The following is a 25,247-nucleotide window of genomic DNA, read 5'->3' as shown; positions in this document are numbered from 1 at the left end:
TCTCTCACCTCATTTTTTTAAAAAAAGCTTCAACTTTAGCACTTATCTGAATAGTTTTTCATTAAGGTTTCTTCACTGCACTTCTCCCTCATTGTCTGTACAAGTGACTCCACACAATTGATGATTTCAACCACCATCTCTATTTATGCCTTTCAGTTAGTCCTGACAAAGGGTTTTGGCCCGAAACGTCGACAGTGCTTCTCCCTATAGATGCTGCCTGGCCTGCTGCGTTCCACCAGCATTTTGTGTGTGTTGTTTGAATTTCCAGCATCTGCAGATTTCCTCGTGTGTGACCTCTATTTATTGTTTGATTTCTCCCTCTCTCTCCCTCTCTTTTTTCCAGAGTCTGTTGCCATTCAGTTCCTCATTCAGTGCATCTCCACATAACCCCTCAATCACTCACTGACAACTCAGTTCTTGAATCCATCACCTCAAGTGATCTTGCTACTCCAGCTATCATGGTGCCAGATCAAATCAAGTCTAATCATTGCCTGGGATTGGTCTCAAACCATTTCCTGACTTTTACTTTCATATTCACATCCTGTGCAACTGCCAAAAGCTTTTATAAAATTATTTACCACCCAACTTTCGATTCCAACACTTCCACAAATACCAATTGCTCAATCATCTTGCTCCATTCGTTAAAAATCAGTAGGGCTGACTCTTAATAATCTCTGCAATTTTACAACAATTGGAAATGGAAATGCTGGCATTTCTAGCTGTCATCATATGGTCAAAGAGTCATACAGAATGGAAACAGGCCCCTTGGCCCATCTTGTCTATCCTGACTCTGTTACCCAGCAAGCTAGTCACATCTCTCTGTATTTGGCTCATGACCCTCTAATCTTCTCTGACCATGTACTTAGCTAGATGGCTTTTAAATGTAGTTGTCTCAGCTACTCTTTCTGGCAACCCATTCTGGATACACACTACCATTTGCATGAAGAGGCTGCCCCTGATGTCCCTTTTAAAATCTCACCTTTGATCTAAAACTATGCTTCCTTGTTTTTAGCACTCTCTCCTAGGGAAGAAAAGATTATTTTCTTTCCCCTTTCTCTGCCCAATTAGGTCATCCCTCAATCTCCTACAGTGTTGGGAATAAACTTCTAATTTATGAAATCTCTCATTGTAATATAGACCCCTCCCCCAAGTCCAGGCAAAAATCTGGTAAATATTTTCTACACTTTTTCTCAAAAATGCTTTTAATAACACATTTCCACTGTACACAATACTCCAAGTGTGGCCTCACTAACATTTCATATGAAATATTGTCCCAATCCCTATACTCTCTGTTCTGATTGATGAAGACCAACATGCCAAATGCCTTCTTTACCACTATATCTACATGTAACACTGCAATCCCTGAGCTATGCATTTGCACTCCTGGGCCCTTGTTTGATCTCCCCAAATTCAACACCTCACATTTACCTGGATTGAAAGGCATTTGTCAATTTTCAGCCCCTAACCTAACTGATCAAGATCCCGAGTAATATTTCATAACCTTTAACAGTGCCTACAATACCACCTATTTTAGTATCAACTGCAAACTTAACTGATGCCAGAAATTTTGTTATCTAGCCTTGTATACCTCTTTGTCTTGCAAAAATAGCTGCCAATGTTTGTGAGCTGCAGATTGTGCCCCTGACAGATATATGCTGGAGAGGTAATTCATCTGAATTAAAAGAGTTAAAAGAAGCAAATATTTATATTGTGCTTTCTATTAATGTTATTTACAGCCAATAAAGTACTTTCAGAAATATAATTATGATAAAACTGGAAAACTTGTCACCATTGGAAACATTCTTTCCATGCCCATTCTATCTATGCCTTTCAATGAGTTCCTCCCTAATTCTAGTACAGGCCCAGAGCATTCAAATGTTTCTCATGCATTCCCAAGATCATTTTTATAACCTTCCTCTGAATCCACTCCAATGGCAGTGACCAAATAATCTATTGGTAATGCTGTTTGAAGAATAAACGTATTGTCTGAATCTCCCCTCGGCTTCTATTATGCACACCGAAGTGACAAAATCTTTAAAGCTTCATCAAAGTGCAGGGTGCTGGATGTTGATTGGTAAGAGGAAATGCTGGGAGTTGAGTGGCAGGCAAGACTAGGGATGCATATGGTGGAATAAGCCATTTGAAATTTGAACTCACTCACCATCCTGCCTCACTTTAACCCTCTTCCTAAACAGTATCCACTGTCATAGAATTTTACTCCTGGCAATGTCTTCTACTGCTGTGCTTTCCCACTGTTCCTATGCCAATGACTGGAGAGCTCAACAGCATGTTCTGAATACAGCTTAGCTCTCTTGGTCTTCTACCAAGCCTTCAGTACGATGTCCAATAATTTAAATTACTGGAACCTGTGGTAAATCTGTGGAATTTGTTGCCACAGGTGGCTGTGGAGGTCATTCGGTATATATAAGGCAGAAGATGCTGGATTCTTGATTAGTCAGGGCATGAAGGAATACAGGGAGAAGGTATCAGATTGGGGCTGAGAGAGAAAATGGATCAACCGTGAAGAAATGGTGAAGCAGACACAATGAGCCAAGTGGCTTAACTCTGCTCTACATCTTATGGTCTTATAGTCTTAAAGATCTTTGGGATCAAGTACAGGATTGCAGGGTGACTTGGACAGGTTGGGTGAGTGGGCAGATGCATGGCAGATGCAGTTTTATGTGGATAAGTGTGAGGTTATCCACTTTGGTGGCAAGAACAGGAAGGTAGATTACTATCTGAATGGTGTCAAGTTAGGAAAAGGGGAAGTACAACAAAATCTAGGTGTTCTTGTACAACCGTCACTGAAAGTAAGCATGCAGGTACAGCAGGCAGTGAAGAAAGCTAATGGCATGTTGGCCTTCATAACAAGGTGAGTTGAGTATAGGAGCAAAGAGGTCCTTCTGCAGTTGTACAGGGCCCTGGTGAGACCACACCTGGAGTATTGTGTTCAGTTTTGGTCTCCAAATTTGAGGAAGGACATTCTTGCTATTGAGGGAGTGCAGCGTAGGTTCACGAGGTTAATTCCTGGGATGGTGGGACTGTCATATGTTGAAAGATTGGAGTGACTGGGCTTGTATACATTGGAATTTAGAAGGATGAGAGCGAATCTGATTGAAACATATAAGATTATTAAGGGATTGGACACGCTAGAGGCAGGAAACATGTTCCAGATGTTGGGGGAGTCCAGAACCAGAGGCCACAGTTTAAGAATAAGGGATAGGCGATTTAGAACAGAGTTCAGGTAAAACTTTTTTCACCCAGAGGGTTGTGGATCTATAGAATGCTCGGTCACAGAAGGCAGTGGAGGCCAATTCTCTGGATACTTTCAAGAAAGAGTTAGATAGAGCTTTTAAAGATAGCAGAGTCAAGGGATATGGGGAGAAGGCAGGAACGGGATACTGATTGTGGATGATCAGCCATGATCACATTGAACGGTGGTGCTGGCTCGAAGGGCCAAATGGCCTACTCCTGCACCTATTATCAATTGAATCACTTCTGACACCACAATTGACTTTCTCTTTAAACAATGCAGACTACCTTTATGTAGCATCAGCAACTCCAGACGACTTTCCCCTGCAGCCAATAAACTGTGACCTGATGCACAATTGTCAGCAGCATTGATTAACATGCTTCCCGAAATGCGATGGCTATTAGTGGATAAGGAAAAGCAATTAAGAAAAATATGTAATTTTCCTGGCCAAACTCTTCAAATTATTCCTGTAATGGGTGAATGGAAGAATCCTTTAACCATAGCTTAGATGCAATTTAATTATCTGAAAAGCAGAACTAAAACATCTATCTTCGCTCCAATTAAGCTGTGCTTCTATCTGAGTGAAACTACCCAATTACACTCAAATTGGAGGTTAATGTTTGTCCTGTGTGATTTTCTATTTCCCTCTCAAGATTTCCCAAAATGCAGTCAATACTCTGGTCATCAATATATGGCTGTGTGCAGGAGCTTGCTTTGGCAAATGTGCTGCCTTTTTCCTTTAATTGTAACCATGAATATAGTTTAGTAATCACAAATGTGGTTGTAGGATATTGTGATTTGTGTCAGATGACACATATTGTTCATTATAGAAACTGTTCTACATAATTCACAAACACTGTCATTAAGTTGCTGTGTTCACTTTAAGAGCCAGTGTCTGACGTAATGGTGTCAATGTAAGGCTACTGCTTTTGGTTTGTTTGTAATGTTTGTTTGAATGACTGCAGCTTTTATTAAGCACGTAAAATACCTCTCACACATTTAAAATCCTACATTGGTGTCTGCGACACTCTTGGACGATTCCAGAGTCACTCAATGACATGTAGATCAATGCATTTTGCTTTGAAGCTGTTGGAGGTTTGGGAGCTGCATTCTAGCTCGTGGTTTGCACAGGCAAACCAATTCATGCTGCAAGTAATCACCACTGACAATACCAAATTTTACTACATCATAGCATCGCTAAGTAGTTCCACTGCAGCCAGAGTGGTGAGTCTACTAGAAGACCCACCCGCACATGATAAATATGTCACTCTGAAAAGTCACCTATTACAAACTTTTTGACTGTCTGAATCTGAGCACGCTAAACAGTTGCTCTCCTTGCCTGCTCGGGGTCATGCTAGGTCCTCAGAACTAATAGAACGTGTGTGATCTCTCCTGGGCAATCACCATCCTTGTTTTATTTTTAAAGAAATGATTATGCAACAAATACACGATCAAGTTCACATAGCCCCCATTAATACATCCATAAAGCACTATAGTGGGCTTGCTAAAATGGCTGATGGTCTATACTCAGCCAGGCAGAGGTGGATCATTCCTCCACCTTACCCTGTCGGCAGTGCCTCCAGCAATGGCGGGTCTATGTTTTTATCACACATAAATGAATGCCAAGAAGTGTCGACTGTCGTGCAGCTTCAAGAGTACCAGTGCACGGGGTGGGGGGGGGGGGGGCATCGAAGCTCTGTGAACAGCATGGGCTCCAACTGTCAGGGTCGTCTATTGCTCATTACGGACACCTTTTCAGGGTGATGCTTCCTGTGTGACACGAGTGTTCAAGTAAGTGTGCTGACAGCATCACCCATTGACTATAAGCCAGAGGCTGACAGACCCTTGCTGGAAATGGATTTATGATGTATGCCATGTGATGCTCTGTTTTAGTAAATGATGCTACACATGGGACTTTGTCTTGGTTAAAATTGTTAGACTTTTGCACAGCACAGATTTTCTCTGCACCAAAGGACTGTTAGTAGATCTTAAGAACTGTTGGTTTGCAGATGCGAAGGACTTTGGGTCCTTATCCTGTACCCCAGTTAGTTTCCCACGATGACTACCTACCATACGCACCACCTCATGTGAACTCACTCGCCTGATGGGCAAATTTAAAAAACCTCACCGCCCACATTTTCCACTACAGTCACTCAGCATTCTGTCGAGCACTGCCTTTCCACAATTGGCTTACCAGTCCACAACCGTGAACTTAGACTGGACTCAGAAAAGCTGGCCAGTGTGAAGGCTGAGTTTGCTAACATGCCAATGCTTGGCATTGTATGCAGGTCGAATAGCCCTCCACATAGTCCCTAAGCTGAATGGTAGTTGATGCCCATGCGATGATTACCTGGGCTTTACAAGCCACCACCCTGATTTGTTACCCGATCCCACACATTCAAGTCAAGTTTATTGTCATTTAACTATATGCATGTATACTACCAAATGAGACAATGATTCTCCAGACCACAGTGTCAAGCACAGTAGTATGTACAGCACATACATTACGCACAGTAGCTTAGGGAAGCAAGAATTAAATCTACAAATGACTTATGAATAAATAAAGTGCATAAATTAAATATTGTAGGGTACAATACAAGTTATCTGGTGACACTTCAAATGCGATGCAGCAGTGAGTTTATAAACCTAATGGCCTAAGGAAAGAAGCTGTTCCCCATCCTGATTATGCATCAAAGTTTCCTGAACGTCAAAGATGATGCTGGATGGATGGATGGAATCCTTGATAACACTAAAGGCCCTGTGTATGCAGTGCTCCTTATCCCCGATGGATGGTCCCTATGATCCTCTCAGCCATTCTCACAGTCCATTGTAAGTTCGATGCTCGGCAGCTCCCATACCAGATGGAGATGCAGCTTGTCAGGAAACTCTCAATGGTGTTTCTGCAAAATTCTGTTAAGATGGGCGGGGCAGGGCTCACTTGCCTCACTGTCCTCAGGAAGTGGAGGCGCTGCTGTGCCTTCTTATTCAGGGAGGTGATACTGAGGGACCAAGTGAGGTAATCTGTGATGGGAATTCCCAGGAACTTGGTACACTTAACTCTGTCTATGGAGGAGCCATGTATGCGCTGAGGGGGTTAGTTCATCAGCACCTTCCTGAAGTCCACAATCATTTCTTTTGTCTTATCCATGTTCAGACTTAGGCTGTTGTCTCACACCAGTCTACCAGCTGTGTCACTTCCTCTCTGTACTCCGACTCATCATCGTTGCTGATGAGGCCAATCACCAACTTGATACAGTTTGAGCTGAATGCCGGAACTCAGTCTGCAGAGGGCTCTGCACACAGCCCTGGGGTGTGTCAGTGCTCAGCATCATGGAATAGAGACTTCTCGGCATGTTTAGCTGGAAAGATAACTTTTTTCTAAAGTGGGCTTAGACAGGGGCTATATATCAGGCACTTGGATGCACTGAAGATTCTCAAGACAGTTCTCAAAACTGTTGTTATAACCCTGTTTGGCCTAGTTGAGTTTCTGTGCATGCCACTTGAGCTTAAAAATGCAGCACAGAATTTCCAGAGATGAATGGACTCTGTGTTAAAAGACTTAGATTTTCCTTTATTTTACCTAATGGCATACTTGTCATCAACACATCCAAAACTGAACACTTATCACATCTCTGCACACTTTTCAAGTGCTTAAGCCAATGTGGGCTGATCATTAACCCCATTAAATGCCAGGATGGGTTGTTTGCTATTGACTTCCCCAGTCAGCACATTTCCACAGAAGGTGCGACATTGCCATTAAAGATCGCTGCTGTTATGGAATTTCTTTAAATCGGTCCACTACCATACCCCTGGGTGAGTCATAAAAACCTGCCTTTACTCCAACTAAGACAAACAAACCTGAGCCAGGAGGCTTGTATGAGTTTCAGACAGATTTACAATGCCAGTTTTGGTGAATTCTGGGGGTGGGGTGGGTGGGCGTTGCGCTGTTTAGGGTATTGTAATTGGTAACAAATGACACATATTGTTCATAATAGAAATTGTTCTACATAATTCACAAACAGCATCATTGAGTTGTGTTCAGTTAAGTGAGAGTGTCTGATGTAATGATGTCGGTAAGGCAACGGGTTTTCGATGTAAAGGGCTGTGGCTTTTGTTAACACATAAAACGACTCTCACATGTTTTATTCACAAAACCCTACAGCGTTAAGTTACATAGAAGCAATTTGAAACCATTTGTGTCACTGCAGAATTCAGCAAATGCAGATCCCATTATACTCGAGTTCAAGCAACACATTAAATCAAAGAAATAACAGCCAATAAGAGCAATAATTTATTTGAAAAGGATATTGCAAAATTAGATATCACAAATGGCAGTTTTGAAGAGAAATTCAGCTCTGGTCACCAGTCATTTCACATGCCCAGGCATCACCTCTGAAGATCCAACTCCACTGAAGTCAATTAAGTGGGATGTGTGGAGGGGAGTACAAACTCCATTTACTGGCAAGAAATTGCATTTACGGCTATGATGGATGACTTGAATCTTGTTGAAGGCTCAGAAGTAGTTCGTGCCAGCCTTCAGTATACAGATAAATGAGGGTAAGTGATAACGGGCAAGGTCAAAATGACAGACATTCTTCTTATTTTTTTGGGGGAGTTTTCAATATTTCAGACCATTCTGTCAATCCTATGAGCCAAGGTGAACTCTTACCCTTGCAGATTATGTACAAATGAGGGAATAGGTCAAAGAGAGGCCCTTTATCATTTTATTTCAGCTCATGGTTACATGATTCTTAACTTTGGATTGGAATAAATAGTCCATTAGACTATGGTTTCAGCTACAAAATGACAGATTGATCTACTAATGTTCCAAGAATACTTTGGATCATTTAGAGTGGCTACAGACTTAGCTACCCTTCCAAGTAAAATGTGAAAAATAATCTGGATGCTGTACTAAAAATCAAATCTGCACTGCTCTGACAAGTGTATCTTCAATACCAGTTTACTGTTGACAGTCTATGGAGACTCTGCAGCCTACCTATATCTCGAGAGCTTCAGTCAGATGGCTGAAACAAGTCAGAATGAATTAACCTTTCACAAAAGATTTGAAATAAAGGAAGCTTTACTTTGCAGTGCTCGACTTAGTTTGATCCGCAGGAATGAGTTGGATGCAAAGAGAATTTCCCTTATGGGTACACCAAGACATCCTTTGCATAGGACTTCCATTCCAATTAGAGGTAAGCACTCAGCTTCTTTGCAATGGTAGCAGCCAGCACAACCTGAACATAAGGTCGCATGATTTAAAGGTTGTAAGAGCGGTTTTCAAATTAATGATTAGGATCATTCTTTCCGTTTCATCTACTTACCATCCAGGCAATGCACTTTCTCACTGCTGCCATTGGAAAGTAAGTAAAGGAGCCTTAGGTCCCACACCACCAGGTTCAGGAAGCTTACTACTTTTCAACCATCAGGCTCCTGAACCAGCAAGGATAACTTCATTCACCTGATTCCACACCTATGGACTCAGCAACTCATGTTCTCAATATTATTTACTACTTATTTATTGGTCATTAATAATTTTTTTTGTATTTGCATGGTTTATCTTCTTTTGCAATTGGCTGTTTGTGAATCTTTGTGTGTATTTTTTCAACAATTTTATTGTATTTTTTTGTATCTACTGTGAACGACCACAAAAAAAGTGGGTAGTTTATGGTGATATATACTACGCATACTTTGAGCTTTGAGTTTGAGATTAATTAAACAGTCTAAAGCTCTTAAGGAGAGGGCATTTATCACAATGATGTTTTAAGTAAAATTGTAGAGGACAGAACATTATTATTTTGTGGCAGTTTGAACAGAATTGCCACAACCGCATCCTTTGAAATTCTGTACATATCATTGTTGACTCAGTTCCACTCTGAGCCAATTAAGATAATTTGTTTCCTATGGCTGTCACCTTATGATTGTGTCAGAAGTTACTTACTTATTTCATTCATTGGTCTCATGTCACCCTTCTGGCTAGTGCACTCTCTTGCTCTGTAGGGGTTTAAGTGTACATGCAAAAAAAATGGGAAACCAAGTAGTGAGTTTAAGATTTATTACTGTACAGGTGTACATGGATTACCACATGATTGCTTACAATTTAAGAGGAGTAAATAGTGTGGACAACTAATGACTTTTTTCCCCAGAGCAGAAATGGTTAATAAGAGAGGGCAAATTTTAAGATGTATGGAGGAAAATGTAGGGGGAATGTCAGAGGTAGTTGTTTTTTTACACAGACAGTGGTGTGTGCATGGAAATCCCATACTGGAATGGTGGTAAAGGCAGATATATTAGGGACATTTAAGAGACTCTTAGGTAGACACATGGATGAAAGAATAATGGAGTGCTATGTGAGAGGGATATAACCATATAACCATATAACAATCACAGCACGGAAACAGGCCATCTTGGCCCTCCTAGTCCGTGCCGAACCCTTAATCTCACCTAGTCCCACCTACCCGCACTCAGCCCATAACCCTCCACTCCTTTCCTGTCCATATACCTATCCAATTTTACCTTAAATGACACAACTGAACTGGCCTCTACTACTTCTACAGGAAGCTCATTCCACACAGCTATCACTCTTTGAGTAAAGAAATACCCCCTCGTGTTTCCCTTAAACTTCTGCCCCCTAACTCTCAAATCATGTCCTCTAGTTTGAATCTCCCCTACTCTCAATGGAAACAGCCTGTTCACGTCAACTCTATCTATCCCTCTCAAAATTTTAAATACCTCGATCAAATCCCCCCTCAACCTTCTACGCTCCAATGAATAGAGACCTAACTTGTTCAACCTTTCTCTGTAACTTAATTGCTGAAACCCAGGTAACATCCTAGTAAATCGTCTCTGCATTCTCTCTAATTTATTGATATCTTTCCTATAATTCGGTGACCAGAGGTGCACACAATATTCCAAATTTGGCCTTACCAATGCCTTATACAACTTTAGCATTACATCCCAACTTCTGTACTCAATGCTTTGATTTATAAAGGCCAGCGTTCCAAAAGCCCTCTTCACCACCCTATCTACATGAGACTCCACTTTCAGGGAACTATGCACAGTTATTCCTAGATCTCTCTGTTCCTCTGCATTCCTCAATGCCCTACCATTTACTATGTTCTATTTGGATTATTCCTGCCAAAATGTAGAACCTCACACTTCTCAGCATTAAACTCCATCTGCCAACGTTCAGCCCATTCTTCTAACCGGCATAAATCTCCCTGCAAGCTTTGAAAATCCACCTCATTATCCACAACACCTCCTACCTTAGTATCATCGGCATACTTACTAATCCAATTTACCACCCCATCATCCAGATCATTTATTTATATTACAAACAACATTGGGCCCAAAACAGATCCCTGAGGCACCCCGCTAGTCACCGGCCTCCATCCCGATAAACAATTATCCACCACTACTCTCTGGCATCTCCCATCTAGCCACTGTTGGATGGTTTAGATTAATCTCGGAATAGGTTAAAAGATCAGCGCAACATTGTAGGCTGAAGGGCCTGTACAGTGTTGTACAGTTCTATATTCCATGTTCTAATTTATTGGTCACCCACTGAAAGCCATAGAGGAACAGAGTAATGCAGTACAGAAACAGGCTCTTTGGCCCAACTCTTCCATGCTGACCAAAATATTCGTGTCAGTGATTTCCATTTGCCTGCACTTGGACCATATCCCTCTAAATATATTCAGTCCTTTTCTCACACATGTAAGCTTGCAAATTTTTCAACAAATCTTCTCCTGTCCTGTATTTCTTCACAGGATGTAGACAGGGTGCAATGCGTCATCACATACACTGTCAACTCACATCTTCTATACTTTTCACATTGTAGGTCTCTGTATAAAAATGTGATACAAGCTAATGCCAGGTTGTCCCTCAGGCTGGGTCAGAAGCACTGCGACCCAAATATCAAGCTAACTGTTAAGAAGCAATTTTCTGGAAAATGACAAGAGTGTGCATCCTGAACTGAGTCCAGCTGGGAATGCTCCAAGCATGAAGCGCAAAAGTGCACTCTGGTCAGACAACTAAAGCATTTAACTTGATTCCTTCTACACAGCTCCTTGTCCGGTCCTCCTTTGACCAGAAAATTGTGTTCATTCTAGATCAGTGGTCCCCAACCACCGGGCCATGGAGCGGTGCCGGGACACGGCCCAGTGGTTGGGGGCCACTGTTCTAGTTTGTTAAAATGATAGCAAAATCATTGGTCTCAGCCTCAAAGATTAAAGATGCATTTCAACATCATGTCCAAAAGAATGTCTTGAAAGAAAATCTTGATCAGAGAGTGTAAAAGGATCTCAGTCTAGTAAGCATCTACTAATAACTGTGTGTGTTACTAATATCTTAGCTGCTTACCTACACAATGTAAACCTATTAGGGCAGGGTTGAAATTGTCCTCATGATATAAAGTAGATGATGTAAACTTCAAAGTGAAATAGAGAGAAGCAAGCTATATTCTGCAATACCCATGAGGCTTTTTTGATTCCTATTTCATTTGAGTATTTAAGAAAATAGGGTGAAGCTAGCAGAAATTGTAGACACTGCCAGATTTTCACTGAAACATACTTATATCAAAACAGAGATATGAAAGAGACAATAAAAAAATGTTTAATTTATCATAATGCACCAAAGCATGGACATGAAAGAAATTGGTGGAATGTCAGAATACAAAGCACTTCTCATGACCACAGACTATCCCAAATGAAGTATCGCTACTGTCACTGTTCGGAAAAAGGCCAAACAATATGTGACAAAGCATCTTTCCACGAACAGTAATTAAAGCTGTTGCATATGGGAGAAATTAGGAAACTGGTAGACTTTATCACAGGGCCTTAGCATCAGCATTATAAAGTCTCCCTTAAGAAAAAAAGAATCACAGAAGTGAAAATTAAATGTTTGGCTTAACAGAGTACAGAGATTTTGTGAAAAATTATATAATCTGATGTTGGCTGGAGTCAGGGCCTTGTGCTTTGACTTTTCGTATGGTCACCCATGCCAAACAGGTCAAAGGGTAGAGGCCAAACTAAGAGTGGTCCACCGGTCCTCCAGGCTCGGGGATTCGGCTTAGGTCTAACAACCCTGACTGATCAAAAAACAAGAGTTAGGAAACAGTAGTGAAGAATCCTTCTCTACAGAGATGGAGGACCTTCATTGCCTGCCTAAATGCCAGCAGCGTAATGGACAGCAAGTTGATATTGCTGGCATGATAAAGGCCAAACAACTAAATCTCACTCTGGTAGGCATGCTAGCTGTAAACAAAATGTCTAGTTGGGAAACTGGAACAGAGTGAACCAGCTGATCAAGGTCTATTGCAAAATGTTGCGTCTTTGGAGCACACTTCATTGGACCTCTCATTTTTGAAAATGCCCACAGAATTTTAAAAGGGAAGAGAAATCAAAGCACATCAAAGAACATGCCATTCAAGTTGCACGTTAGATCTGAGCAATTCAATCATCTTCGTCCTTCAGCAGTGATATATAGGTTGTTTGATAGATCTCCTCATGAGAAGTTAGAAGTTAGAGATGATTGTAAATTCAAAAAACCTAATTTAAATTTAACTGTGTGAATTTAGAATAGCATTCAGATATTTGCTTAATCGTTCAGTATTGAAATAATTAACTTCTTTACTTGTAGGTAAAATAGCTGTCCTGATCCATCATTGCCTAACTACCAACAGTGGGCTTAGTTTTTTCCATATCCATCAATTTCAAATAGCAGATCTATTCTTACTATTTATTTTTTAGAAATTGATCTTTGCTGGCATGTTCAGTATTTATTGCCCAAGCCTAATTGTCTTTGTGCAATTGGATCCTCGATTTCCTCACTTGCAGACCCCAGTCATTTTGGATTGGCAACAACTTATGGCCGTGAGGCTAGGCACAGCTGCAATGCCATTTTTACATTTGTTGATGACACCACTGTCAATTGGCCGAATCAGGAGGGAGATTGAAAATCTGGTTGAGTGGGGTCACAATTAACAATGTCACAAGACTAAGGAGCTGATTATTAATATCAGGAGGAGGAAACCGGAGATCCATGAGCCAGTCCAAAATGGAGGCTCAGAAGTGGGGAGCGTCACCAATTTTAAATTCCTCAGTGTTAATATTTCAGAGGATCTGTCCTAGGTCTAGCATGTAAGTGCCATTACAATGAAAACACAGCTTTCTTGGAAAGTAGAGGCACTGCATTGTTCACCATGACATCTAAGGCTTTGACAGCCCACTATAGATGGGTGTGGGAAACATTTTGACTGGTTGCATTGGAAACACGAAAGCCCTTGAATGGAAACACCTACAAAAAGTAGTGGATGTGGCCCAGTCCATCGTGGGTAAAGTACTCCCCATCATTAAGCACATCTACGCTGAGCGATGTCACAGCAAAGCCGCGTCCATCATCAAGGACCCCCACCATTTAGGCCATGGTTTCTTCTCACTGCTGCCATCAGGATAAAGGTACAGGAACCTCAGGACACACACCACCAAGTTCAGGAACAATTATTACCCCTCAACCATCAGAGTCTTGAACCAGAGGGGAAATCTTCACTCAACCTCACTCACCCCATCACTGAACTGTTCTCACAACCTGTGCACTCACTTTCAAGGACTCTTCATTTGATGTTGTTCATATTTACTGCATGTTTATAATTATTATTTTTTTTCTTTTTCCCTTTCTTATTGTACTTGTGCAGTTTGTTGTCATTTGCACATTGGTTGTCTGTCCATCCTGTTGGTCGCAGTCTTTCATTCTATAGTATTTCTTGTATTTACTGTGAATATCTACAAGAAAATGAATCTCAGAGTTGTATATGGTGAATTACATGTACTTCGATAATAAATTTAATTTGAACCTTGAACTTTGGTAAGAAAGTAGCTAATGCCATCAGTTAATTTGACAATGTTAGGAATTTGTATATACAGAAAATTCAAGTTATTATCAACTCTACACCCCTGTAGCTATTTTGCTGTTTCATTGTCAATTACAAAAATAGGTTATGTGGTCGGAATGAACTGGTTGGGCCAAAGGGCCTGTTTCTGTGTTGAATTGCTCAATGATTCCGTGACTAAGTAGGTGATTGCTGAATAAAACAACCCTTATGAAAAATCACAATCATGTCTTGTTAAAAGACTAGTGACTTATTACAGCCTACTTAGCATCATTGGTCCTAAGCTGTTTATACTATAACCCTGTTGCTTCTAAAAATGTTCATGCTAGATACTTACATGTGAAGTTACTTTCATTACATGATAATATTCGATACAGGGTTGCAGAGGAGCTGACATAACCAAAACAGAAAGTCAAAGGCTAGGATGTTAAGTCTAAAGTCTGAAAACAAAGAATTAAATTACTTATATCCTTCCCCAGAGAGAGAGAGAAGACTGGATCACTTTATGGCATTACAACCCAATTCCAATCTAGAAGCTCAGATAATATTATGAATGGTAAGTGTTAGGCTGCATTTAGCCATCAGCTGTATTATGTTTTAAGATTCATTGGCCACATTACGTCAAGGTCCATGAAATTTGTAAATTCAGTAGAAGTAATCCTTCCAGAGCAGATGTCACAGTGATGACTGAAAGCTGATTCAATGACTCTGCAAATGACCTAGTTAAATTGAAAAATTCCAAAGCAAGAATTAACACAGATTATTGAATCCAGAATCTGGTTAAATTGATAATTGAATGAAGAAGAATTCAGACATTCATGAAGTTTGAAGAGATTGATCAGTGTGTGCTGCTGTCATTAGTAACATTGGTTCATTATGATAATAGCCTTCACTCAATAACATAAAGAGTGGCTAGATTTCTATGCACAAAACTGAGCCAAGACAAAGTTGGAAGAAATTAGTTTTGTGTCTAAAATGGTGTAGGTGCAGTGGAGCCCAGTTCAGTAATAACCCCAGCAGTAGGCTAAACCACAAATATTGTGGCACCTGAAAGAAGCACTTTTCACAATGTCAACAATGTGGGACATATAAAAGATCGAACACAGTACAAGAACAGGCCCTTCGGCCCACAATGTCATACTGAACCAATTAAATTAGTAATCAAGTGACCAAATTAATTAACCTATTCTGCCTATACAATGTGTATAACTTTCCATTTTCCTCACATTCATGTATATATCTAAACATCTCTTAAAAATTCCTAAAGTATTTGCCTCTACCACCACCCCAGGCAGCACATTCTAGGCACCCACCATGTACATCAATCCTGCTAACCTCTTCTGCATCCTCTCCAAAGCCTTGACATCCTTGCCCAAATGAGGCAACCAGAACTGTATGCAGTATACCAGATGTGGCCTAACTAGAATTCCATAAAGTTCTATAAATTTCTTACATCTTTTAGTCTACTCTATGCTGATGAACTAATGGTTGAAGCCTTAAACACCCAGCAGATATTTCAAAATTTGTTAGTTTTACATTCTTGTCCCACCACTTCCAATGGAACAGAGTATTGCAAAACCAGATTATCCACCTGAATGCTTTGAACAGCTATTCATGACAGTTAAAAGTCATTCAACTCAAGTATGAGTGAGCTAGGCTCTTTTTGGGGTTCAGCGCAGGTAGGTGTGACTGTAACCCAAACTTTCTTGTCCATTTCAGCTCAAAAATGGGCACTTTGGTGCCAAATTTTATTCTCTATTATTTTCAATTGAAATAAAAAAATCACTGAGATCATCTGAGGTAGTGAACCATTCAATAATTAATAACCTTCGCAGAAAATGCATAAAATATCCATAAGCACTGGCAACAGATTAAAGAATATTCCTCCCCTCACCACCAACGTTCCTATGTAAAAGAGGAAGATGTCTACAGTCAAATTGATATAGTGAGATCTCAGAAAACACAGAGCCCTGCAGCAGAATTGTGAGATACCAATTCCAGTCACTGGGGAAAATCAATCACTTGAAAAGAGGAAGAAGGCAGTCACTGTCATTGCACAGAGTGGGACGTGATGCTTGATGAAATATCATGTCGTACAGTGTTAGGTCCAGGAACATAAAGTCTCATTAAAATAAAATTTCATGTACAATAACAAAACACCCAGGGAACAATTACAAGCAAAATCATGTCCAAACGAAAGCATACTACATTAGTGAAAGCTAAAACAGCACATTATCATGAAAAATATTGACAAGTCTACATTACATTTTCAACATGTCTTTCCCTTCTGCATTATTGAATTGATTTTTAGTATGTGCAATGGTAGAAATGTTTCGAAAAGCAGGCAATAAACATTGTGCACCCAATACTGATATTCTACAGCACTGGATTCAGAGGCTAATGAGATGGGCTGAATTGTTTGTTTCCATGCCATGCAATTCTATGACTATATAACACGAAAGCTTGAGAAATTATTTTGGTAAACAAAGTAAATGACGGTCAGCTAAAATATTTATTGATTAAATTAAAGCCCCATTTCAGCAAGAAATATGCTTTGTGTAATCTTCCACAACCTATTTAAAAAGCAATAAATTAATTTTCATTTCTACTTCTTTTGTATTTGCAGTTTGTTGTCTTCTGTGCTCTAGTCAAATGCCATAGTTGGGTAGTCTTTCACTGAATTTGGCAAGGTTATTATTCTATAGACTTATTGAGTATACTTGCAAGAAAATGAATCTCAGGGTTGTATATGTGATATATATGTACTTGGATAATAACATGTTTTTTGTGTGTTAGGTTAATTTAAGTCTCAGTTTATTTTCTGAGCCGGTCTAAAAAGATCCAATAACTCTATTTGGGGGAAGAGTATTCTGACCAACACTTAGCCTTTAGCCATAGTCAGTTAAACTAATTATCTTAGTGTTGTACATAGGTCTTAGTCTGGAAACATCGGCTGCTTCCTCTCTTCTACCTGAAAATGTTCAATTGGTTATGCGGCCGGACCTGGTATTTGCATATTTGATGCTGGATAAGAAAATCATGATAACAAATTTAAGATGTACACAGCTGTACCATTATAAATCAAGATTCTGATAGATCTAGCAAATCTAGATACATACTGCTTACACAAATGCAATTTCTTGCTTATCTATAGTTTCTGAGTAGTAGCCTGGGATCAATATTGCTGACCATATATGGCCAAGCTATTCGCCAGGGTAGAGGAGTCCAAAATTATGGAGTTAGGGTGAGAGCCGACTGATTTAAAATTGACCTGAGGGATAACTTTTTCACGTAGTGGGTGTTGAGTATATGGAATGAGCTGCCAGAGGAAGTGGTTGAGGCAGGTACAATAGGATAATTTAAGGATGTACATGGAATCAGAAATGTACATGATGAACTGTGTGGCATGAAATTTGTTGTTTTGGGAGCAGTAATACAGTGTGAGACATGGAAAAATCTACTATAAGTTAAAATAAAAATTAATACAGTATGGAAATAGAGTAATAGCAAAGTTCATGGATTGTTCAGAAATCTGGTGGCAAAGGGGAAGAAATTGTTCCTAAAATGTAGGTCTTCAGGATTGTGTATCTCCTCCCTGATTGCAGTAATAAGAAGGCATGTCCCGGGTGGTGAACGTTCTTAATGACACAGGCTGTCTTCCCAAGGTGCCGCCTTTTTTAAGACATCCTTGTTGGTTGGGAGCCTTTGTACCAGGTGGTGATACAACCAGTCTGAATGCTTACCACTGTACATCTGTAGAGAGAGGAACAGATGGGCCAAATGCAGGAAAGTTGGATGAGTAGGGTTGGAGCCATGGTCAGCATGGGCTGGTTAGGCCAAAGAGCCTGCACCTTTGCTGTATTGCTCTGACTTTAAGTAATTATGACTGCATGTATGATCAAAGCACAAGCATGGAAATCGAATCACTGAACAAAATCAGGTGACTATCACATGTGATACATCCATTAGACTAAGGGACTGAGAAGATTTTTGTGAATCAGCTGTTAGCCATTTTCTAGTCAGGGCAAAATTAATTGGTTTAACTTTTATTATGTTAGGTTATGACGGCATCTGAACTAATATGAGCTCCCTTCCATGAGACAGTCACAGTCACATTGGGGCAACTGATTTAGTCCCAGCATAGTCCTGCCATCATCACTGCAGCTTTACACAAATTAACCTTGACTTTTCATACTAAGCTTGCTTGCTGTTCAGTCTGCAGAACCAGGTAAATCAAAATGTGGCTTAACAAGTTGCTGATAACCTGGTAGCAGTGAATGTCATTTTTATGTGTGCCATTGACAGAATTCCTATCCAGTGTATCTACTGCAAAAGTTTAAATCTGGCTGCTTTTCCTCATTTGTGCTCACAAATCTGCCCTCTCTGGTTGCTAAGGTTAGCAGCTCTTGAACCTGCTTAGAACTCAGGCATAACGTAGAGTGACATTCCATTAAGAAAGTGCTTACGGAAGGTCTGTGATGCAGAAGAGAGCAAAAATAAAGCAAGGAAGATTTAAAAAAACGTCAGTTGCAAAAATATGAAATAAATCAGAAAATGCAGGAAACAGCAGAACAGGCAAGGTCTGTGGGAAGTGAAACAGCTTCAGGTCCAAGAAACTTTGTCAGAGCCTTTGATCAGGACAGATAGAAATCTACGAAGGAAATTTGACCTTAAGTTTTAACTCTATATCTCTTTCCACAAGGGCTTCCTGTGTGTTTCCAGCCCATTCTATTTTTGTACTTACAATTGAAGATTTGAAAGTTAAAGGTTTTGAATGCTGTATGATGATTATGAGGAAATTCTCCTCCTTCCAGACCAAGGCGGCCTTCTGAACCACTGCTACTAAGGTGAGATTAACTAAAATCAAAGTAGAAAATTATGGAAACATTTAGCAGGTTAGAGAGCATCTGAGCAGAGGTCAATGACCTTTTATTAAAGTCAAGAAAAGTTGGAAATCAGATACACAGGAGAGGGGTTGGATGGGGGGGGGGGTTTAAGAGAACAGGGTAAGTGTCTGTGATAAGTTGAATGATATGTATGTACAGTATTGGGTTTGAAGGCTGAGGATAGGTGACAGTTGTTAATCATAGGTGATCTCTGGAGAAGATGTAAATTGAATGGGATGGATGAAAGAGAACAAAGGAAAACGCTGAAACTTTTTGATGTAAGCAATGGAGATGGAAATAAACCTACAGATAACTATATAACCATACAATTACAGCATGGAAACAGGCCATCTCGGCCATTCTAGTCTGTGCCGAAAGCTTACTCTCACCTAGTCCCACTGACCTGCACTCAGCCCATAACCCTCCATTCCTTTCCTGTCCATATACCTATCCATTTTTTTAAATGACAAAATTAAACCTGCCTCTACCACCTCTACTGGAAGCTTGTTCCACACAGCTACCATTCTCTGAGTAAAGAAGTTCCCCCTCGTGTTACCCCTAAACTTTTGCCCCTTAACTCTCAACTCATGTCCTCTTGTTTGAATCTCCCCTACTCTCAATGGAAAAAGCCTATCCACATCAACTCTATCTATCCCCCTCATAATTTTAAATACCTCTATCAAGTCCCCTCCCCTGAACCTTCTACGCTCCAAAGAATAAAGACCTAACTTGTTCAACCTTTCTCTGTAACTTAGGTGCTGAAACCCAGGTAACATTCTAGTAAATCTCTTCTGTACTCTCTCTATTTTGTTGACATCTTTCCTATAATTCGGTGACCAGAACTGTACACAATACTCCAAATTTGGTCTCACCAATGCCTTGTACAATTTTAACATTGCATCCCAACTCCTATACTCAATGCTCTGATTTATAAAGGCCAGCATACCAAATGCTATAGCTCTGAAATAAACGTAAAGATTGCCGGAAATTGTGCCCTTCAGTCTCTCTGACTGTGCTTGAGTGCAAACCCTACATCAATTCAATCCTGCCAGAAGTCCTGTAATGATTTTTTGATGCATAAAGTGATCCATATCTGATATGCTTGGTCAGACATTTTACAGAGAAGCTATACACTGGGAGCTTGGAAACTGAGACTTCATGGCCATAAACCTCCTGCCCCTCAAGAAGGCAGTGTTCATCATTAAGGATTCTTACATCTGGGACGTGCCCTCTTCTCATTTTTACCATCAGGTTCAGCACACTCGACATTTTAGGAATGAGCATCCTCCCCCTGCTATCCAATGGACCTACAAACACGACATCACAATTCCTCTTTTGTGCTATTTCTTTATTTCCTTTCATATTGGAACTTTTTTTTTATATCTTGCAATGTGCTGCTGCCACAAAACAACAAATTTCATTGACATATGTTAGTGATAATTAAACCTGATTCCAAGAAAACCGGAGTTGCCTTCATTTCAGAAAACATCCATGGAGAAGTAAACACAGCTGGTATTCTGGAATGATTGAATCAGACTTAGGAAGGGTTAGAGATCCAACAGGTTTTGGGTTGAGGAAAGAAGTGTAGGGCAGTGTCTGTGATCATATAGAGGTCAGGAGATACTAAATAACACTCTTTTCAGCATTATGTTTTTATTTCCATTTTGCAGTGTTCTGCTCCTCTAATGTTTTGCTTCTTACAGACCCTGTCACTGTTTCTATTTTACTTATGTCTTTCTCGGCTTTCATTCACTTCCTTCTATTTACATCTCTGCCAAATAGAAGAGTTTTTAAAGGTAAAGATTAGATTTACTTTTCACACGTACATCGAAGCCCGCAATGAAATGTGTTGTTTTGCATCAAATCAAATCAGCGTGTCACATGCTTCTGACACCAACACAGAAGGCCCACAACTTACTAATCACTCCTTCCCCTTGCTCCGCAGAAATGAGAGCAACCTGTCTTTGAAGTCTCGCCTCCAGCTACAGGAGACTCAGCTTGCAATTCGGCACACTCGCCTATACTCCCCTTTTCCCGGCAAGTATAGACAGCCCACAGCCCCACCACTTGCAGGGCTCCAATAGTACCAGGCAGTTCCACTGCCGTTACGTCAGCACCAGTCTAAACCAAATTAAAGTCTTTGCCCGCCATTTTATCAAACCTCCACTCAACCCCTGCAGCATCCATAACCTCATATCGTAATCACTCTACCAGACAATAGTTTAACACATTCTTAAACACACCCACTTGATCAATGCTCAGGGCAATTACACAGCATCCAACGGAATCGATCCTGGATGATACACCCACAATGAAACACCCTGGTCTCCTTGGCTGCGTAAGTCTAGGAAAGACACTCTCAAGTCCCACCAAACACATAAGATTGAGAGAGCTCATCTTACCCCAAACCCCGGTTTGTGTGGATGTGTGTAATTTGCTACCCTGTTACAAATTAGGGACACAAAATAACAGACAGTACACTGCATACAATTAAATGAATTATATTTATGAATCTTAACTAAGGGATTAATAAAGAATAACAACAAGAAAGGGCCCATTCTAATTAAACAGTCAAAAGTGCACAAGTTGGAGCTCGTCTTGAACTTCTCCGTCACTCTTGCGCTGGGCCCTCGGTCAATGTGTAAGCACATACCACCTTCTGAACGTCGCTCGCAATCCATCTCCAGCAAACGGGTCTCCCACCGGATCGTATGCTACAACTGGTTCCCCCCAGCATCTTCTCTATCTCCCACCGAACACAAGCCCAAGACCAACCTTATTGTCCCTCACCAAGAAAACCTCACGCTAATTGGATGACACACATCGCTCATCGTTCCTTATCTTCAATAATAACTCAGACAGGCTGAAAGCAGAACAAGCTGCTCTTACAGGGCTGCTAAAAGAAATACCTAGAGCATAACAGTAAAGATGTGAACCAGGACATTACAAAGAGTTCTCTTAAATAAGTGGATGGCCCAATTAACTGAAATTCCCCGTATTGGCACGTGATCTTCTATTTTCAGAAGAACATTTATAGCCATAGTTTAATATCTCATCTGAAATGTTGCTTCCATAATAGTGCAGAATTAGAGTTTTAAGCTCAAACCTCATAGTCATAGAGCTATACAGCACATATACAGACCCTTTGGCTCTCTGAGTCTTTAATGATCATTGAGCCCATGCAGCTCACCTAAATATCCTGATTTCAACCCATGTCTCTATGCCCCACCTCTCCATGTATCCATCAAGCTGCTTATTATGTAATACTATTGTACCTGACTGAAATAATTCCTCTGGCAGCTTGCACTAGGACTTTGTGTCCAATCAAGAAGCCCATTGTTGCATCACTTGGCAACCGGCTGAACTGTTTATTATGTACTTCCCTCTCCAAGAAGTCTGGTTTCAGGGGGTCTATGTGAGATCTCAGATTCCTGCTCATGAACAGCTATGCAGGCATTTGACTTGTTGTTTCATGAACAGAGATCTGATACACAAAAAGGAAATTGTCCACTTTGTGCTGTAGAGAATTGTCTTCCTTGTCCATCGCTTTAATAGACTTCTTGAAGTTTTGGATAAACCTTTCAGCTGACCCATTCATTGCTCGGTGGTGAGGAGCTGACTTGAAATGTCTGATGCTGTTTTTCTTCACGAATAGTCTAAACTCTTTTGACGTGCCCAAACTAACGTTAGGTCTCTTTTTGTCAGCAGCCTCTTTTGCGTGCTTTGACTATGCATGCCATAAACAAGCCTGCCCCTTAATGCATCAGAAAGTCCATCTCTAAAGTCACAGTACTGGGAAAGTTTGCACAGTTCTGAAATATTTTTCAGAAATGCTTTCATCCTCTGAGTGGTTCCTTTTGTGAAATCAAAGTCTCTCTGCTTTTACTAGCAGTTTAGTGCTCGAGCGATTTTATAGAATTGCAACAATTTTGTTGAACTTCTTGCTTACTGGCTTCTCAGGAGTTACTAAGTTACGTAAGAGGCTACAAGCTTTAGCACCCATTATGCCAAGAAGTGTGGAGACTTTCTTTTCCTCATCCACATCAATGGCCTTACAATACAGTTCAACTCTCTTGATATATGACTTCCAGCCTTCATTAGCTCTATCAAATTCATCAACTTTCCCAATTAAAGCCATCGCAGACAATACTCCAAATACGGCCTCACCAATGACGTGTACAACAACAGCATTATGGCTCAACTCCTGACTGACGAAGGCTAGTATGTTAAATGCCTTTTCCACCACTCTGCCCATCTGTGATGCTGATTTCAATGCACAATACATTTGTATTCTTAGGTTTCTCTGTCTTTTACATACCCTGGTTCTTTATCACATATGGTAATACTTGTTTTGACTTTCCAGAAAGCATTACCTCACACTTAACTGTATTGAAATCCATTTACCACTCCCTCTGCCTGCTTCCTAACTTAATCTTTTAAACCAGTTATTACTTCTGATTACTACTGTATCAGAATCAGAATCAGGTTTATTATCACCGGCATGTGACATGAAATTTGTTAACTTAGCAGCAGTTCAATGCAATACATAATCTAGCAGAGAGAGAAAAAAATAATAAATAAAATAAAACATAATAAATAAACAAGTAAATCAATTACATATATTGAATAGATTATAAACAATGTGCAAAAACAGAAATACTGGATATTAAAAAACAGTGAGGTAGTGTCCAAAGATTCAAAGTTCATTTAGGAATCGGATGGCAGAGGAGAAGAAGCTGTTCCTGAATTGCCAAGTGTGTGCCTTCAGGCTTCTGTATCTCCTACCTGACGGTAACAGTGAGAAAAGGGCATGCCCTGGGTGCTGGAGGTACTTAATAATGAACGCTGCCTTTCTGAGACACCACTCCCTGAAGGTGTCCTGGGTAATTTGTAGGCTAGTACCCAAGGTAGAGCTGAGTAGATTTACAACCTTCTGCAGCTTCTTTCAGTCCTGTGCAGTAGCCCCTCCATACCAGACAGTGATGCAGCCTGTCAGAATGCTCTCCACGGTACAACTATAGAAGTGTTTGAGTGTATTTATTGACATGCCAATCACTTCAAACTCCTAATAAAGTATAGCTGCTGTTCGGTACCAGCAGCAATAGATCACAAAATGAGTCGGGTTTTAATGTTAAACCACTATCTTTATTGGTATCTACTCAAAATATAGAAAATTAAATGAAATAAACAGAAGTTAACAGTTTTATGTGTGTATATATGTGTGTGTGGCTTCCAAAGAGTCAAGTTTAGGAACAGTTCTTAAAGTCTTAAGATTCAGACGGCAAAGTAGAAATGTTCAGTAATCCACAGAATAAATGAGTGAGGGGAGAGATTTGTAAATCCACGTTAAAATATAGAGATAAGGCAATTGCAAAGAAATTGCACAGGTTCCACACTGGGTAAACGAAATAACAGTCGCCTAAGATCTTATCCGTCGAGTCATTCCGAAATCCACGTAGCAATATAACCAGGTCACAGTCACGGAATATCCTTTCGTACAAGTGGTTACCACATAGCACACTTGAATCCAGGTAAGGGTTAATGAAAGTGGTTTCCACAGGATATTCTGACAAAAATCCACGTATGGATTATATGAAGTGACAGTCACATATCCAATGTACTGTGTCGTTAATCAACCCAATTCTTTTGGGCAGGGGAAAGTATCAGACTTTACCCATGATGCACTATCAATAACTCCAAAAGACTGGAAGTAGAGGAAATACTGAAAGGCTTTTATTAGCAGTAAAATGGAGCGCGTCCATGCTGGATGACTGTGGGAGGAGCAGAGACACAATCACCTTTATCCAGGGGTCTGTGGGAGGAGCCAAAGGGGCAGTCAGCAGAGGGGCGTGTCCAGACAGACATACATGGTTTACCACAACCCATGACGTAGCAAATACCCGCTGGCAGCTTGAAGTCCAAAGTCCTTCCACTCTCTCTCTCCCTTTCTTCTAACCACTCTGAAAATCCTAGCGGTCTGTCGCAGCTTTTTATACTGATATCATAGACCCACCTCAACTAGGTGTCTCTTAAAGTGACACATAGTAAATGAAACCCGTTGGCACGTAATACTGCTGTCTTGCCTTCTTTATAACTATATCAATATGTTGGGAGCAGGTTAGATCCTCAGAGATCTTGATACCCAGGAACTTGAAGCTGCTCACTCTCTCCACTTCTGATCCCTCTATGAGGATTGGTATGTGCTCCTTTCTCTTTCCCT

The 25,247-nt window shown here is 40.4% G+C and overlaps 2 protein-coding genes across 16 annotated transcripts in view; one reads left to right on the top strand and one right to left on the bottom strand.

The window, feature by feature from the left end:
• The window catches only part of LOC132404908 (GTP-binding protein Rit2-like), a 328,089-nt gene that overhangs the window by 45,613 nt on the left and 257,229 nt on the right, over nucleotides 1-25,247 (bottom strand). The gene's annotated exons all lie outside the window — the stretch shown is intronic.
• LOC132404906 (uncharacterized) overlaps nucleotides 6,985-25,247 on the top strand; it is a 64,064-nt gene continuing 45,801 nt past the window's right edge. Inside the window, exons 1-5 of one of the 8 annotated variants that reach the window (XR_009515703.1) lie at nucleotides 6,985-7,066; nucleotides 7,637-7,810; nucleotides 8,345-8,448; nucleotides 14,621-14,697; nucleotides 18,844-18,988. The gene's annotated coding sequence lies outside the window, so the exon portion shown is untranslated. Of the gene's footprint in view, nucleotides 7,067-7,461; nucleotides 7,811-8,344; nucleotides 8,449-12,756; nucleotides 14,698-18,843; nucleotides 18,989-25,247 lie in introns of those variants that run through there. The other 7 variants (XM_059989495.1, XM_059989494.1, XM_059989498.1 and 4 more) reach the window with 7 other exon arrangements.

Source organism: Hypanus sabinus, chromosome 14, assembly GCF_030144855.1.
Source record: "Hypanus sabinus isolate sHypSab1 chromosome 14, sHypSab1.hap1, whole genome shotgun sequence".
Taxonomy (NCBI): domain Eukaryota; kingdom Metazoa; phylum Chordata; class Chondrichthyes; order Myliobatiformes; family Dasyatidae; genus Hypanus; species Hypanus sabinus.
The sequence above is the reverse complement of the archived record's forward strand: the minus strand, read 5'-3'. Positions and strand labels throughout refer to the sequence as shown.